A 7,169-nucleotide genomic window follows, 5' to 3' on the forward strand; every position below is an offset into this window, starting at 1 on the left:
AAAAAGAGAAAATGCTGCTCATTTCTGCAGACAGCTCTAATTCCTGTCGTCCTTTCACTGCTAAACCTCAATATTTTCTGATACTCTTTCCTTTCCCTTTAATAAAAGAAATGCCTTGTTGTGAATGCAGATTTAACGTTATAATTGAACCGTCGAAACCTAACATCTTGATGAAATGTGCTGCGAGCTGCAAAATGTATTGCTTTCCTTTCTCACACCGTATGACTTCATCATATTTTAGATAATTACCTCTGGCACATGCTTAAAATGAACAATTATATTGCTATAAATTTGAGTCGTATGATCTAACCCGGACATGCTTGATATTAATGTTTCATTTCAAATAGCATCCCATTGTGACACAAAAGGACACTGATCAGCTAACAGAGTAGACTTGCAAAGATTCTCATGAGATGTATCATTTTGTAATACACTGTAGCAACATTCAAATAACATGTCAACATGGACGTTTACAGTGGGAGTCGAGAGAGAAGACGACGGACCATCAGAAGATCCTTTCCTATCAGCTAGAGATGATCCAGCTTTCAGAGTTTCAACATGTTTTGTGCTTTTCTATGTAATACATATTCCTAGAGCAGCAATGCATTCGTTTCACATCTTCCCTCCTGGTACCTTTCCCATCCATAAGTGCAAATGTGGCCCCTTCTCGTAATTGTGGCACGTACGCCAGTCTAGACTGAGTTCCTGCCATTTTGACTGGAAGTTTGTCATTAATTTATCATGGATAACAGAAATGTGTTATTATTGCTTCGAAGGATTCTATTCATGCGTTTATGTGCCAGTCTGTGATACTAATTTGCCACATTTATCCTCATTTATCAGACAGCTTGAAGTAGCTTGTGGTGGGAACTTCCCTTTTCTCCGTTCACAGCTGTTAGGTGGGGGGCTCGGGTGTGTTGCAAGATTAAGGAGGAACTTGAATTCTAATGTTCGTGAACCTAGCATACAGTAGGGTGGGGGCCTAGAAGGGGTGCAAGGCCTCGCAGAGAAGTGGAGCTGGGAGAAGCTTGGGTCAGACCTGCTTTCTGCTTCTGCTTAAGCTGAAAGAAAATGGCAGCGCTCAGGCCAACGTAACTGAGGCCTATAACTTCCAAGCAGCAGGGCCTACGCAGGGTTCATGCTGAGCAAATGATAAGAGTGTCCCTGAACATCTATATAATAAAATTTTCCCCCTCCATCACCATGCCTTCTAGCACTTGACTGTGCTACTCTTGCCTGAAATTACTAAGAGCTATTGCTAACTGTGATGTTCTGTTATTCAGATGCCTTTTTGGAGACTTTCTCCATGCTGATTAAGCTACTGCTGTGATCATTTCCTGCCTGCTGTATTAACGCTTGCTACTGCAGCTCTTAGAAAACTAGGTTGAGTTTCCAGAATCAGAATTACTGTTTATGGGGAGTTTGTCCTCTCACAGCTATTAGCATGTTGCTCCAAATTTTCTCTTGTTTTTTTTCCAAAGGAACTCTTTATGGGTTCAGGCTAGCATGCGTTAGGTCCTTTTGGATTAAGGTAGGGATTCATTCCTATATGGAAGATGCTGTTATTTTGCATGCTAATTTTAACCCCTTTTTCTTGATATTTCTGTTAACAAACTTATTTGACTAACCTAAATAAAAAGACAAAGATATGGACTAATCTCTTAATGAGAAAATAAAACTTTTAAACTTTTAACCAAACCTCTCATCATTGTCTGAACATTAAACACTGTAAGTTGATGATTAATTTAGAAATGTATTTGGGCTGTGCTCCATTTTATCATGTGGCAAAGAATCATCAACCTGAAGAAGAAAGTGGTGTGGAAATTGGAGATTTTCTCAGTGAGTTTCAAGGCGGAGCTGTTATATATGTTTTATGAGATTTTCACGCTCGCAAATCTGGTAGCAGAGGATTGTTTTAACAACCTAAATGGAGCTGTAAAATATTACCCATAAATCTATTTGAAATTCCCAATTCCTGAATCCAATGTCCAGAACTTGAAGATCCGACAAGCAGTATGTGGAGGTGTTTGGGGTTTGGAAAATGTGAGTATGGTTGTGATTGTATCTTTCTACTGATTTGAATGGAATGAGTGGGTAAAAGAAATGGTCGAGGAGCGGTTGAAAAGGTTTCAAAGATTTCAGACTCGCCGTAGTCCTAAGATCCTAGGATAACAGAATAGTAATTAAAAACGTGTTTGCAGAGATTTTAAGGTGTAGACTGTGGGGTACCATTACATCATATGCCATTGATATAGGGACAAGGAGATTTGTGGTGAATGAAAACTTTTAGTGAAAATATTGGAAGTGGTGGATGGAGACTCTTAGAGCAATAACAATATACAAGAAGCGAGTTGGAGAAACTGAGATATAGGATGTCAGAGGTGTATGTCACCTGGGAAAGGGGCTATAAGGTAGGGGAAGGCTCACGGTAGTCTGAAACGAGGTCATCAGCCTCATTGTCACCATCCACTGTAGCCACAGGACATTGTCAGGTTTCTCGCCAAATGATGATTGGCCTGCGGGCTTTCTGGCCTGGAATTCTTTGGCATACCAAAGCAAGGTTACCCTTAGAAAGTCAATCTGCATAGTTGATATCATATCCATGTTCTTAAACTGTGCCAAGTTGCATTTGGAAATTTCTCACAGTTAGGGTGGCATATAATCACCTGGCCAAATCTTAACTTTAGTGCAAGGCATCTGATAGGTATCCAGTGCTAGCTGAGAATACAGGGTTTTTCCTATTAAGTACTGTTGGGATTAGGGTATAATACACAGAATAAATAGGAGAGCCACAAATACCCATAAGTCAAACCATGATAACACGGTGTCTTTATTCTGACATTGGGCAACATTCATTTAGCAATTATTCAACAACATTATATAATATAACACAAATAACATATCCCACTATTGGAGGGCACTAATTACAACAACAGATGAAACATAAAAACACAATGTTTTGTTTTTATGTCAACGTTTACACTTTTCGATCATTTATTATACACAATTGTCACTCATTAATTCAATATCTATTCAAATCGGCTAGGTACCACTTTTCGTACCTTTACGACAACATTTTCTTGAAACAATGGACCAAGTAATAATGTTTCATACTGAGTTCAATTACCAAAAATGATTATTCTTTTGAGGATTCATGGGACCCTGTTTTGTTTTCTTTTGGTTTCTTTGGAGGAGGACCCCCTTGTTTACAACCACTCACTACTACTGAAGGCATGAGGAGCTTGCCAATGCCTCTTAAGTGTCTATCCATTGACAAGAAGCAGGATTTCCCTTCATCAATCGAGTTTGTAGAAGTACACTCTTCAGCTATAACCCAATGCATTTCGTCCTCAACTGTGTGAAGAATTAATTATTTGAGGAGGTCTTCATCAGGACTGAAGCAAATCTCACAGGCTCTGGTCTCTAGTGAGAACAGACAAACGCATGAGCTAAGAAGAAGACGAGCCTCCCAGAGAATTGTTTTAGTGAAAATTAAATTGACCCGAGGTGATGGTGAGGGCAAACCCCACAATTCTGTTGTTCAATAGCCATTCATTGTGTTGAAATAAAAACAAGAACAAAATAGACATTGTGAGGCCTGTAGTTAGACCTGTGAGAAAATAACTTTAGAAACTTTAACCCGGTATTTTACATGATAATTAAACACTTCTGAGGTGGAAGATCCAAGCTGATTTTGAGAGCAATGAGAGGTGTTTTGAGTGGTGTAGCAAGGGTGCGATGGGTCCTAGTACCACCATGGAAATTGCAACTTTGGACCTAGTTGGGTAGAAAATTACAGCTTTATTACCAGTATAATAGCTCTCACACTTCCCTGGGCCCGAGTGCTACTGCACCTGCTGCTCCAATGAAAGCCGCACCCCTGGTGTATGGAAAGGAGAGGCTGTCCAGCACCTCACACAAAAAAAACATCTGCCCAAATCCCAACCCAATACACACTTCTATACTTTTAATCCTCTCAAATATACATCTTCCTGGCAATGGAGTGTGGTTTGTAAGTAGAACAAGGGTGAAGTCCATTGGTATCTAGGCTGCAAGAGGAGCATTGTGAAATAGTCCCTCTACTGAAAATCGGTGCTACAAAGTTGGTATGAAAAAACACATTTTATGTTGAGACCCAAAATTCAATGCAACAAAGATCAAAAACGAATCCTTTTCAGAAATGATGCCAGCATCCAGGATCAAACCTGCTGAAAGACTGGCAAAATATTCCTATTCTTTATGAGGCACTCGTAGTTAAGGCCTAGACTGCATTATGAGTGCATGATGAAAACACTAGTTGTGTTCCCATGATAGACACAGGCAGGGATGCAACTAGATCCGAACTTACAACATGTAAGAGGGGAAGCAACGAAGGTGGAAGTAATACTTCAAGCATTGGGGGCAGAGCCATCCACAGAACCAATAGAAGAAGAACTGGCAATTATTATTGTCCAGTAATAACAACACTAACAATATAGGTGCATGCACAATCCGTCTGATACCTATTGCATAATATTCTGCATGTCACACAAGTCTGTTTTTTAATAGTAGGCAGCAGTCAGTTTGGAAATGCTAATTAGCAACAAGCATTGGCAAAGTCAAAGGTTCTTGGCAATCCGAGATGTATTTCCGTTGTCAATGTTGTTTATAGCCATGTGTAATAGAGTGGCCATTCAGCTGTAGAAACTGGAAGGCTTTGCCCTGCCCTCCAAGAGGCATTTAGTGATACCAGCCACACTAAATCTCAAGTTGTTTGGAGTAAGGACGATGTGGTGTGGAGCCTGAAGCCAATCCCCATCTTCAGGTTAGTCATTCACCGCATTCGTAGCACCAGGTGGCAGAAGAGTAGCAGGATTGGAGGTTAGAAGAGTGGAGACCAGATTGACCAGTTGTCAGCTCAGGAGGTTGAGCCCTGCGCACACAAGATGCACTCAGTAAAGGCAGCAAGAAACAACTGCTGGCTCCGCCAGTACGAATAACTGAGGTCCTTGGACACAGGGACAGGAAGGTAACCGGTGGGACTGCAGGAAGTCCTCATTGAGAAAAAAGAAAAACTGTTCCCTTTACGGAGTGCAGCATTTCTAGCTCCCACCAACAACAGGCAATGTGGAACGTAGATGTGCTTGATGAATGTGGACGTTTTTTAGATATTTTGTGGCATCATTCACTGAATGGCCCCTTTAACTGCAAGCAAATCAGCTCAGCATTTCATGGACAGGAAGAGGAGAAAATGTATCTGATCTAATTAAATACCTGTGCCATTCAATAAAACGTCACTTGCAAAGTCCGTTTGCGGTATGGGTTACATGGCGGAAAGCATTTCAACCCTCACTGCTGCCACGTGCAGTGTTCTGCAAGTAACACCCGTTAGTGACAGAGGTTCAAACCAGGAGGTCTGTGGGCCGTGAGCGCTGTAGGTTTCGCTCTGTTGTTGTTACAGACTGCTCAAACAAAAACGGCTGAGTGGAACAAAAGCACAGTGCTGGGCTTAGCACAACCCAGAAAGGAAACATTAGCTAAGCATTGTCCCACAAATAGACCTTTTAATCCGCCAACCTTTGAGCCAGTCGGTCTCCAGCCCTTCACTAAAGTACATTCCCCTAGCGTCTGTGGAAGCAACAAGTCGAGATTTTGGGCGCAGTGACGCCTCCAAGAAGCTATGTGTTCAGCGCGTCGTAAAAGGCCCTTTTGTGGGGGACGATGGTCCGAACCTTTGAAGAATTAAGCTCCTCTCGCGGCCTTTCACTATGAGGCCTGGTCCACGCGCACAGCTGAGCCCCTGGTGTCAGCGGGCACAGCTGCGGGAGAGCAGCAGGCCCACATGGCACATTCTCTAGGGCGGAGACCTGGGAACTGACACATGGTGGAGTCAGCGCTATGCGGTTCTAATCCTGGCGCTGCCTCTGACGCGGCGTGACCTTGGGGAAGTCACCATCCCTTGCTGTCAGTCTCCGGAGGGGTAAGGGGGAGAGCGGAGATGCCATGCGTTGCTGCCCTTTCCAGTCTCCGTGCGTTGACCGAGCGCGGCAGGCCTGCTAACCTTGGAAGCGGCTTCTCGGTGTGATTCACTCAGAGGTCCGGAGATGAGGCGAGCAGGGGGACCTAAAACTGAAACCACGGCTTCGGTGTTGGGTAATTTGCAGTTGAGACTGCTGGTGCCCAAAGGTTCCCTTGTGAGGCCATGGCCCGCTCATGGGTGTCAATTCACCAAAATGCCAGTGGTAGCGGAAGTGAAATCACACGCCATTTGACCTTTACTCACACACACGCTCACATAAATACACTCTCACCCGCAAGCATGCACATAATATATATTTTAAAGCATTTTTTTACTTACCTCAGCTGCTAGATAGTTTCATATACCAGTTAATTGTACACTCTTTTTTATTAAACTAATAGTGAAAAATATTACACACTATTTGTGTAATAAAAAAATTCACAGAAAACCAGGAACGTGGATCAGCGACCTATGTCCTTAGCAGCCCCTGTGTTGCTGGCCCTGATTTAGCCAATTCTAAGGCCAGGGGTCGCCAAGGCAGCGCCAAGGGTCGCAATGGGTAAGCCAGGCTCTGATCACCCCTAAACAGTGGCGTAACTAAACTTAGGGCCCTCTGCAAAATACACGGAGGGCCCTCCCCGCCATGGTCCACCACCTACCACTTTTGTTGAGGGATGCCCTGGAACTCGGGGCACCCCCACACAGCAGGAGCTGCAGGGGCTTATATTACGTCACTGCCCCTAAATAACATCCATGACTCTGCTTCCCTCTCTCAACCCTCGCCTTGGGTGCTTCCCTTCCATGGTCTAAAAAGACACTACCCTAAGCCTTTGGTGCTGTCACCAACCCTCAGGCAAGTTGTTTGGTTGGGGAGATCGCAAATCGGTGCTTTCATTTTTAGTTTAGACTTGAATGACTTGGATGCCCTTGGGCTAAGTTGTGCGATACAAATTTCCATTCATTAATTATTTCATTCATTCATTCAATGTTATGCTACTAGCTAACATAGCAGATTCAACTTTTATATATCTGGCAAAAATGTGCCATAATGGTGCAAACTCACTCTAGTCAAGTAAACTGCAGAATTTGGTGGCCGGTGATCAGGGTCGAACTGGAACAGAAAATAGGCCTGGGCACCAAGTGGCCCCCATTGGCGAGTTTGGGCAGTTTT

This window comes from Lissotriton vulgaris, chromosome 10 (genome assembly GCF_964263255.1).
Source record: "Lissotriton vulgaris chromosome 10, aLisVul1.2, whole genome shotgun sequence".
In the NCBI taxonomy this organism is placed as follows: Eukaryota; Metazoa; Chordata; class Amphibia; order Caudata; family Salamandridae; genus Lissotriton; species Lissotriton vulgaris.